Here is a 12,279-nt window from a genome sequence, read left to right on the forward strand (position 1 = left end):
AAACCATGAAACCATGACTTTTTCCCTGTAAAAGTACCCATCTTACGATGTATGGGTTACTTGTTGGAAATGGTAAAGGCTATTTATATTTATTTTTTCAGAATTTAGAAAAAATTATGTTTTCGTGAATTTAAGGCGTAAGAGTATTGCTTCTGTTCTTCCATCATCCAGTTAGACCATCGGACAGCGGGGACAGTTGATATGATCATTGTTGTGTTATTAATAGAACAACAGCCCGATGTTTCTTGCAGAGCAGAGCAGCGATGGATCGATCTCCATCGCTGGTGGCTTTTTTAATCGCTGGTGTTGAATGGACCGTCATTCAATGTGTTGAAAATTAAAAAAAAAATGTTTTGAAATTATGTTGCTTTCAGAAAATAAAATACCCGTTTATATTTAGCAAATATTCCGCGAATCGTTTATTTGTCACAACTAACAATCTGAACGACACATTGTCATATCCTTGAATAGAGTTGAACGAATCTTTACGCTAGGAAATATCGGTAGCATATATATATACATCTATACCCTGAAAAAATGACACGATGATAACTTGCTTTTCACATTTCTACTGTCAGTCATGTTTCGTCTGGTTAACTCCACTCGGAATATGCAGTGCTCAAAACGAACGTCTATTTTTATGTACGAAGTTCCAGTTGATTTCACCATCCGACACCACCGATTTTGCGCTTCGAAAAAATAAGATAGATTTCACCAGCAACAGGCCACTACAGGGCGCTAGGATGAAACCACTGGAAAGGAAAAGCTGAAACATTCATGAGAGAGAGAAAAAACCCAACCAAACGAACTGAAGACGCAGAAGATTTTCTTCAGTCAAGAGCAGAGCAAATAGTTGTCAACACTAGCCTGACAAGATCCGCTATGGTCTACCCCACTACCCCCTTCAGGCTAAATGTTGATTTTCACAAGGGGAAATCAAGTGAGCACACTTGCATTTGACGATGACGAGATTAAAAATTTGTTACTGCCCACGCAGGAGGGAGGGCACTAGTTTCCCCTTTCCATGTACTGTAGTGCGAGACGAACGAACAACGAGTTAACTAGGTTTTGATGAGATGAAATTCAATATGTGGTAACTGACTTGACTTCATTTCTTCCAAAACACATCGTTAAACTTTTTTTTTTGGTCCTAGTTTCGGGTTTCCTTAGATCGTACAGACAACTTTAATTTTTTAAAGTATTTGTGAGATCTAACTACTACAATCTCGAAATGTTAAAAATAATATAGACTATTAGCTTCCCATTTTGTCAATTGAGAAATTTATTCGAATAGTTCTATCTTCTTGATTCACCTTAATTAGTTGAATATTATGTTTGTATTATGTTTTTTCTGAATGGACTATGAGTTGTTCACTCGATTGTCTCTTATTTTGCTTATTAGCGATTATCTGTTTTACTTGTAATAAAACTCGGATTATAACATAAAAGATTTTAGAAGTTTTATTTTCTGCTTGTGTAGGAGTATTAGGTTCTATGGCTTTTTTAATTTAATGAATTGAATGAATTGGTCCATAGCAATTAAAAGTAGGTGTCTTAAACACAGATCGTTCCTTCATGGCGACAGTAACATCTTCACCTTAAGTTTAAATATTCCCAATTTAAGTTTATGGTTCCTACGAGGACAATTAACCAGCAGTGAATCTACCATGCACATCGAAAAAGTACGCCCACACAAACACACGTTTCGAATCATCCTTTTGATCCAAAAGAAATTGCCTCGTGAACCATCGGTGCAAGTTCAGTCGGATTCAGTTCTCCGGGAAAATACTACGCAAATAATGTCACGAGTCACGGGTAACCATGATACACATAGCTTTTCTGCCAATAGTATTATTGCCAGAGGACAAACTCTTATTTTACTCCGCAGCGCTCAGCAAATACAAATTGCACTAACGACTAGAGAAGGAATTTACGGCGAAGCACATGAAACTATCCCACGGAGAAAACGATACACGTTATTTAACGCTCGTAACTATGAAATACTAAAAATATACAGCCAGCTCGACGCTTCTAGACGACCGGAGCGAGAGGTGAAAAAATAATCCTTCCTGAATGTTGTTATACTTGCGATCTGTGTTGCTTTCAATTAGAAGAATGCAACGATTGGAATAACAGTAAGTTGAACACGAAAAAATGCTTAAACGAAAGCCTTGTTCGAATTCAATTATGCTTTTTATCTTTACATTTTTAAATGTATCAGAGCCCACCATCCTTTGCCCTAACTGTTTTCCAACTAATTGGGCAACCAAAAATTTCAATTTTGCTCGAACTCCTCCTCGTGGACCAGTCGATTAGTCGAAACCCACTCCTACCAGTGATATCAATAACGATCAAATAATGTAGCAGCGAGGTACCATTTCAACCCTTTCACGTACAACATCGAGTCTCACTCGATGTGAAATGTGCCAAAACGTACAACATCGAGGCTCTCTCGTGGTGCGCTTGCATGTCACAAGACGCTATGACGCTCAGCAGAGTAGTGAAATTGCTCGATGCGTGACCCATCGAAGCGTTTGCATTTGGTTCGGTCTTTTGAAAATTTTATCGTACGCGAAGGGATACCAATGCGAATTCATCTTGCATAAATCGCTCGCTCGAAATGCAAACGCAATGCCTGCTCTATTGACAAATAGAAGAAAGGGAATTGCTAATGAACTTATTTTGACGATAAATGCCTACTGTGATACTACACACTCTTAATGTTATTCAGTGAAATTTTGAAAATATATACCAATGAAATAAATTGAAAACAATGAAAATCATTTATCGTGTTAACGGATTTTTTCGTGTTCAGTATTCATAATGATGAAAACATGAAAACGGGAGAGTCGTTTCAAGTTATTCTTGCCTGATATCGATGACAGAAGTGAACAACGTTGCAACTGATTGTGAAAATAATGGTCCCGACTGCAGATCTTTCCTTGGAATAGCATGGGGGAGGATGCTTATTTTTTCGACAAGATATTTTTACTGATCCAAAGAACATCTATCAAGAAATATATTTGATGCCGTCGTTTACTGAAAGAGATACATATTATCTCTCGTAAGTCTCATGACCGCATTCACATAGATTTGTCGATTCGTTGAAATTAACATTACATTGTGTGTATCGCACCATAAACGTACAAAAAAGACTATGTTCGATGAAAACGGAAACACTGTGCATCCTCAGAGACTCAATCGTCTCTTCATACGCAAGTCATCATCGAATTGTTCGAGCCGTCGTACTTGTTGTGCTCAAATCGCAAATTTTTTTGAAAAAAAATTTCGCTGAAAAAAAAATATTTTCAAAACTAAAATTTATTCAAAAACTTATGTTTTTAAATTCTCAAAAAAAAATTAAAATAGCTCTTATGATTTTCAACAAGTCACTCATACATCGGAAGATGGGCACTTTTACAGGGAAAAAGTTTTTGTAACAACAACTTTTTCATGTTTTCTAATTTATACATACAAATGTTACGAATTAAACATTAATAGTAATTTTTCAAAGAAAACCATGAAACCATGACTTTTTCCCTGTAAAAGTACCCATCTTACGATGTATGGGTTACTTGTTGGAAATGGTAAAGGCTATTTATATTTATTTTTTCAGAATTTAGAAAAAATTATGTTTTCGTGAAAAATGAACTTTAATTTTAAAAATATGTTTTTTCAATGATTTTGTTTTTCAACAATTTACTTGATATCTTTTAATGAAAACATAAATAATTTCCGGGGGTCTCCATAGCCACATTGGTTGCGCGTTCGCTTAGTAAGCGATCGATCGTGAGTTCAAAACTCAGGACCCTCATTGACCATCTTTGTGTTGTTACAGAATAGCTACGTCCACGCAACAATCATCAGCGATGGAGATCGATCCACGGTCGAAATAAGATCGATTCATCCATACAACTGCTCTGCTCTGCAAGACACATCGGGCTGCTATTCTATAAATAACTCAACAATGATCATTCAACTGTCTCCGCTGTCCGGTGGTCCAACTGCATAATGGAAGAACAGAAAGAATACTCTAACGCCTAAATGGCTACTGTGTGAATGTACCATATGTAATGGTATAGAAGGAATACTGGCGAATGGCAACTGTGTAATGTGCTAATTATAGATATATGATAACCATGTGACATGTGCACGATTTAAATTCGGCTCTGTTACAGCTAAAATGCTAGTGAGCCTTAAATAAATAAATGGGATAAAAAAAAAATAATAATTTCCTACAATTCATGCTTTGACCAAAATTTTGCAGGTCTGATAAATTTTGTGTGAGATTTTTTGAAGTTTTGAGTTTTTTTTAAACTTTTTTCGAAAAATTTTACATCAAAAACTATAAGATCTACAAAACTTAGGTTAATGAATGAAATGTAGGGAATCATTTATGTTTTCATCAAAAAATATAAGGCAAGTTTTTGGGAAAAAAAATCATTGAAAAAAAAAGTATTTTGAAAATTAAAATTTATTTTTATCGAAAACATGTTTTTTGTTAAATTCTTATAAAATAGATATGAATAGCCCATACAAATTCCAACAAGTCACCCATACATCGGAAGATGGGCACTTTTACAAGGAAAAAGTCATGGTTTCATGGTTTTCTTTGAAAAATTACTATTAATGTTTAATTAATGTTTAATTTACATGCTCTGCTCACTTTTTTTCTATTCAGAAACATGTCAAGAACATGTCAAACGCGAGAATTAACACACAAAAATGTAACGAGTAAAACATTATTTTTTTCCAGGAGTCACTATGCTAAAATGCCCTATATTCCAGAAACTATAAAAGATAGAAAATTGGCGTCTTCGACGAAAGTTCATATTTTAATAAGATCTATAACTTTGTCGAATACACTATATTGCTATCTTGACTTTAAACAAAATTAGGATTAGTTGTAGTTTTTTCAAAGAAAACATGAAAAAGTTGTTGTTAGACAACCTTTTCCCTGTAAGAATGCCCATCTTCCGATGTATGGACAACTTGTTGGAAATTATAAGAGCTATTAATATTTTTTTTGAGAATTTTGAAAAATAAGTTTTTCAGAAGAATGAATTTGAATTTTTGAAATATTATTTAGTGAAATTTTTTTTCAAAAAAAAATGGTATTTTTTAATGAAAATTTAAACAATTTTCTATATTTCATCCGTTTACACAAATTTTGTAGGTATTATAGTTTTTGAGTTATATTTTCGCAACTATCTGAGATGGTGCTGCCAACGGTCAGTCGAGTTGGTATGAAATTCGTCTATAGTAAATATATCTTTGATCGAATCATTCAACATTCACATCAAATCGCACACATTGAACCCCCGTGGTTTCTAATGTTTTCTTGACGATGTTCACGCACAGTATGGGGATAGTACAGATGAGAATTTCAAAAACGAGAAGCGGGTGGCTGATCTAGCTTTCCTGGCGGTCATCACAAACCATCTGAACGCCTTTAAAGAATTTCCAAAGTATCGTCAACTAGGAAATGTTTTGACACAATCAGGCAATGAAGATTGATTTTTCTTGCATTTTTTGGGATCTTCAAAGCACATGAAAAAAAAAATCCAAATATTTTTCAAATAGTGTGTATAGAAGTATAGAAGTATGTTTGCATTTTTTATATTGAAATAGACTAAAAAATATTGTAATATTTTTGTAATGGTCTAAATAGCCCAATTGCATCGTGATACCACATCTATATTATAAAACTGAAAGTTCTCAAATTAAAATGCAGTAGTGAGTCATAGAAAGTACCATTTCAATCTGTATAATATGCATTTTATTATGAACATTAGTATAAAAAACCACTTCGGCCCGTGGTTATGATGAAAAATCTAAGGAGTACCGGTAAGTTTCTTCGTTTTTTTCAAAAATTAATGCTTTATTCTGCAAAAATGGTCACAAATTTAATATCCAAAGTATTGCCCAACGCTAGTCACAACTTTTTCCCATCTTTCTGACAATTCACGGATCCCTTTTTTGACTTCATCAAAATTGGAGAAGTGCTGGTCAACTAGGCCATGTTGCATCGATCGAAAAGGTAGTAATCGGACGAATGAATGTCTTGAGACACGTGGGTGGGATAGGACCTCCCATTTCAGCGTTTCCAAGTATGTATTGACCGTTTTTTCTCGACATGCGGCCGAGCATTGTCCTGCTGCAAAGTAACTTTCAGTCCTATTCTGTATTTCGACGGATTTCCATTTCGTTCGAAACCCTTATTTCGTTCGAGTTATAATTTTGCTTTCCATATTTCGAACGTTTTGCCCATTTAATGTTTGAAGAGAAACAGATCGAACGAAATACAAAGACAACTCGAACGGAATACAGAATGGAATTTTATCAAGTCGTTCGAAATATTTCGAATCGATCGGAATACAGAATAGGGGTGTTTATCGTGTCTTTGCTCATATTATGGTCGTTTTTCCTCCAGTGCACGGCTCAAACGCATCAATTGTCATCGGTAGAGGTCCCCCATAATAGTTTCATTCATTTTTAGCAGCTCATAGTACACTTCACCCAGCTGTTCCCACCAAGTAGACAGCATAACCTTCTTGCCGTGAATATTCTGCGCGGCTGTCGATGTTGATACTTGGCCGGGGTATTCATACGTTGCCCGACGTTTAGGATTGTCGTAATGGACCCACTTTTCAACGCCAGTAACGATTCGATGCAAAAACCCCTTCCTTTTATGTCGTTGGAGCAGTTGTTCGCACGTGAAAAACGGCGTTCGACGTCTCGTGGCTTCAATTCATACGGCACCCAATATCCTATCTTTCGGATCATTCTCATTACTTTTAAACGATCGGATATGGTTTGCTGAGCTACTCCAAGTGTATCTGCATGTTCTTGTTGCGTTTGTGATGAATCTTGATCGAGTAAAGTCTCCAATTCTTCATCTTCAAATTTTTTTGACGGACCGGAAGGTTCTTCGTCTTCCAAGTCAAAATTACCACTTTTAAACCGTGCAAACCACGTCTGGCACGTTCGCTCAGTTGGAGCATGGTCACCATAAACTTCCACCAAAATGCGATGACTTTCCGCAGTTCTTACTTCATATTGAAGTAAAGGAGTAACACCTCCCGCAAAAACACTCACGTTACGAAATTCGACATATTCGAAGTGGCAAAAACTATGTTGTTTACGCTTCAACTTTTTGGCATATACTGAAAAAGACGCGCAATGACAGTAGCTTTCCCACGAATGTCTGGAAATTTGATTCACTAGAATGATAATCAAGTTAGGATAAACGGCTTTCATTGAGAATTATTTGTTTCCAAAAAAATCATTTTGCAAGTTTGCTACTTAGTTTGTTGGTTAAAAAATACTTAAGGACACAGATAATGTTTATTTTGTCGTCTTCTAATCTAGATCGGATATCAATAACAAAATTTCCAGAATAGGAGAACGCACGTTTAATGTCCAATGATGTTGGGCGTATAGTACGAGGATCATCGAATACCATTGTCATGTATTTGCCTCATATGTTCTTTGTATGAAAACCCTTGTCTGAGAGTTTTCATCAGTCCGTTTATAGACGTTGAGCTTGGGCTGGACGTTGATACCTTTGATTGCTGCAATCGTCGCTCTAGTTTTCCCTTGATGCTCAAACGTTCTGCAGCTCACGAACAATTTCAAATACCTGCTTGAGCAATGCGGTCCGTGATGTTTGACAGAAGACGCCGAAGTCATCATTAATTGTGTCTCGACCACGATCAAAATGATTCCGGGATAACAGTTCCACATCGTTCTTTATCGCTGAAGCTTATCCTATGATTCGTTTTCAGATCGAGCAGCGATTTTTAAACTAATGTTTAGAGGTCGTAGAATCGGCGCCAGTTGTATTTTTCTGATCTTATTTTGATTCTCGAGTAATATTTCAAAGCGACATAAAGGCAAATATTATTTATAGTGTAAAAATCGAAATTACCGAAATTACCGGTTTTTTTTTTTTTTTATCTTCGCTTATTTTTCGTCGGCCTATTTCCGCCACTTTAGTGCCAATCACCGACATCAGGGAGGCGACTCCACCTGTTCCTACCTATCAGACTCAACAACTCATGAGCCGGGCCAACTTCTTTTACTTCCGCTCCGAAGGAAGACGTAACCAGAGATTTTTCGCCTCAGAAAATCCCAACGACGCCAGCTGGGATTGAACCCAGGCCGATCGGATTGTGAGGCTGTTACGCTAACCATACAACCACTGGCGCCGTCAATTACCGGTTATTGATTGTAAAATTATCGCTAATTCGGTAATGAAAAATGACCCGGTATTGCAGGTAACACCGATTAACAAACCCTAATGTGGACAAACCAACATCAGTGCATCGAACAAGCCATGCACAGAATTGAGGTCATCGAGATGCATTAATTACACGATTTAGATATATAAATCTGATACAAATCGTGTGCAAGCATGTTTGTAATTTTTGTAAGTGTTATGATCCAGAAAAAGATCTGAATAAGTAGCAAAGAATCATCTGGTGAATAAAAGTAAACTCAAATGAGGGGCGCATTGACACTAATAGAAGGTGGTATTTATAAACCTTTAAAACATGTGAATCCGTAACAATATCCTTTGAAACTACTGTAAATAATGAAAAAGACAATTTTATTCATATGTTTGGAAACATTTGAATATCTGATTTGACACAGATGCGCTGAACTCAGAGCTGCACTGTTTCATCAATATCACTGTCAACTGACGAGCCACGCTAGTCACATCCTGATGGATATCAAATGGGACTATCCGTGTACCGCTTAAATATTTCGTAGCAATTGGCATCAATCTCCTTCCTCTATTGCCTCTATTGTATTGTCTTTTGTAAAGCTTACCACAATAAATAGATTCTATGCACAACGTAGAACGTAATTGGAAGGTTCAATGTTTTATCACTCGCAAAAGTGACTGAAGGAGTACGATGCAATACTATGCTTTGTCAATACGCTTTGACCGATCAAGTAGGCGGTAAAATTGTCCGTAACGAATTGATGGTTGTCGCAAAATACATTTTATTTTCATCGAGTAAATCTTCTTTTTTCGTTTCGGTTGTTGTTTTTTATATTTATTGAAGTAAAAACTATGTCGAACACGCGATAACGTGTGAGCCAAAGCAAATCATTTAGGCAAGGGATTATATAATTATCCAAAGCTTGAACAATCCCTACATGCTGAAAATAATGAAGAAATTTCTCTCTTCGTTGAAATTTCTGTCCGATATCGAAATTCACGTATTTGAAGCTCCGTTTAGATTCATTTATATTTTTTGTTCTCCTCGAAGTTTTAGCATAGGTAGCTCAACGTAAACAAACGCACTCTGAAAACGTGTAAACTTCCATTACACCAAGTGAAATGTTATTTCTCGTCTTGACGATCATAGTGCGTTGACTTGCAACATGCTTTGATGATCAAAACACTCCGACAAACTATTTAGCATCAAAAAGTGAAGAATTTTTTTGTCGGTTTATGTCGTGTTACACGTCGTTTGGTGATAATGTTGCAATGGTCGTCATAGTAGTCCAAATATACGCAGGGACAGTGACAAATTGCAGCTCTGGCTGAAATAGAGCATTCAAAAAAGATCACATTTTCGATTGGATAAACCAACATCAAATTACCCTTTATACTTTTGACTTCACCGCATCTAATTGAGCTCATCGCACTGTATTAGTGTTGAAAAAATGTCTCAATATGTAACCCCGAATAAAACATCATATATTTTCTCCGTTCAAGGTTGCGTCCAGTTGATACTCTCAAATCTATCAGCTCAAATTATTATCATTCAATATACGTATTTCGAATAAGGACCATTCAAAATTCATAAGCCCAATCAAGTACAAAGCCAAGTGTCAGTCATAAAGATATCGTATTCCCAATTATCAAAAAAAATCCTCGCATAAAAATAGTACCACCCGCTGTATCAAATGTATTCGTCATCAAAGGCGATGTCTTGGAGACAACTTTCTTCCTAGTAGGGTAACACGGGGTGAGTTGGACATACGGGGAGATTTGAACCACCCCTTTATCTCTAAAAGTACGGCTCAACTTGGATTTTTTATAATGTCCTTTCATTGTTTAACCGTATGTACCTAACGTAAAAAAAACTTTGGTAAAATTCTACGGGTGGAAGGAAACGGTAGCAAGAACACAGCAAGCACATTGATTGCCAAAAAATGTGTGTTTTCCGATCGTGGATTCAAGGTTTTTCCCGCCGATTAAACAAACTTCTCGTGTATTGTGCAGTAAAGTTTTGTTCGCCTACAGAAGAGGAACAATTTGATGTAGCGAAACTGTAAGTTTGATAACAATAAATGTAATTAATTGCATTCTAAATTTTGCATGTTGTTTGTGGTGACATGGACACTGGAGTGGGGTGAATTGGTCCTACAGGTTTGAGGCTTTTCTTTGGTCTAATTGATTCCAGATTCCGCTGAATCACAAAAGAAAGGATGGGCAGACAACTTTGGAAGAAGGAGAAGCTTGAAAGAGCAACGCAGACCATCAAGAACGGATTTTCTTTGACCAAGCATCGAAAGTGTTTGAAAATGCTCGAACAACATCGAAAAGATCCATACAGAATTCGAGATGGTCTCAACCCAATTTTTCTGGTCTGGAATCTGACTAAGACACTTGGTATCGATCCCAGAACACTGTTACTGATTGTAACATTATCCCAAAACACTTTACATAAACATAAGTATGTTTTTTTCAATGAAACATACACTGGACCAAATCTCCCCACAGACGGTCCAAATTACCCCACATCAAATTTTAATGTCCAAAAATCATCTCTTTTATTTTATGATATATTTGGTAATTTGAAGCTTGATATAATTCATTGATTGGGAGAAAACAAGTGTAGCTCAGTATACAATGTGACATTTTTTATTTAGACCGTATTGGTTTGGAGATATTAGGCGATTTGTTTAGGGGGGTCCAAAATCCTCCCACTTCCCCTAATTGATGGAAACTCAAATTTGAGCCCAAAAAAATAGGCAAATTGGACTCCGTGATGATTGAAGAAACCAATCGAGTGTAGCATATGTCTGCCACTTGTCGTACACAATCGTCACATCCAGCGCCACCAAAGATGGTATCGTGGGGCCAACAACTCTCAACGAATGTCGGAAAGAGGAGAGTGGTGTCAGCATTTATCTAGTCGGTATTTTGGAAACTGTCCTAAACCGATCCCAAGCGAAAGACGGGGCAAACGACTTTTTGGGAGCCTGTGCCGGAACACTCCGGGTTTTTTTTTCAAATAACAGGTTGCCGTGTGTCGAAGGTAATAAGTACATTCTTTTAAGGATCACGTTCTACATTCTGTGTAGAATCCTTAGTAATCTTTCCTTTCCTTCAACTTCCTCTTGATAATCGTTCTTTTTTCAATTGGGCGAAATCGGGGCCATTTGAGTGGATTCATATCCTTTAGTTGGTCAAATCTGGTCAAAAACCCATATGACATCCAATCCAAAATTCATCTTCACGTATGTTTCGTCGCCGTCCATGAGCACTCATCTTTGGAATTTCGCCATATCATGATGGTACAACTTCCGAGTGCGTGTTCAGTCTATTAGGTTCTGCTTTGACGTCCTGTTTGGTTGCGTACGGGGACAAAAAGTAAAAAAGCACCTTTTTCAGAAGCTTCAAAATGTGTGTATGTATGACAGCAAACATCGGTTTTCTCTCAGACTGAACATCAGCTTGGGATTGTACCAAAAAAATCCAAACGATGTCAACGGGATTCGAACCAAAACCGGCTGGAATGCAAGACTGTTTTACAGGTTCACGCTAGGCACATAGCCACTGGTGCTGTTTCATACATAGGGGAGAGGGGGGCACATTCGGACACTTTTTTTTCCTTGATTTTTAATATTTTTTTGTAAACTTAAAAAAAATCCTGAATTCATCCTGGTTGTCATTTGGACATCGATGTATTATATAAGCGTATTGGAGGTGTGCGTTGATGCGATTACGAATGGTTCATTCGAATTTTTGAGAATTGCCTTTTTGTCCGGATGTGCCCCATGTGTGGGGCAGTTTCGGACAACGAAAAAAAAATTACAATTTTATGTTTATCAACAATTACTTCCGTTTCCTCTTATTTCCAGCGTATTTTGCCATTTTCTGTTTATCAGTATTTGTCTGAAAGGAAACTGCTTGCTATGAGAGTCAGTAAAAATTCGTAATTTTGCTTTCTTTCGTTTTTGAGTGGTGATTTTCCGCGGTGAAGTTTTTGGAAAAGGTTCAACATTTTTCGGGGACAAACTTGCCAAAGTAAA

Source organism: Toxorhynchites rutilus, chromosome 3 (genome assembly GCF_029784135.1).
Source record: "Toxorhynchites rutilus septentrionalis strain SRP chromosome 3, ASM2978413v1, whole genome shotgun sequence".
In the NCBI taxonomy this organism is placed as follows: Eukaryota; Metazoa; Arthropoda; class Insecta; order Diptera; family Culicidae; genus Toxorhynchites; species Toxorhynchites rutilus.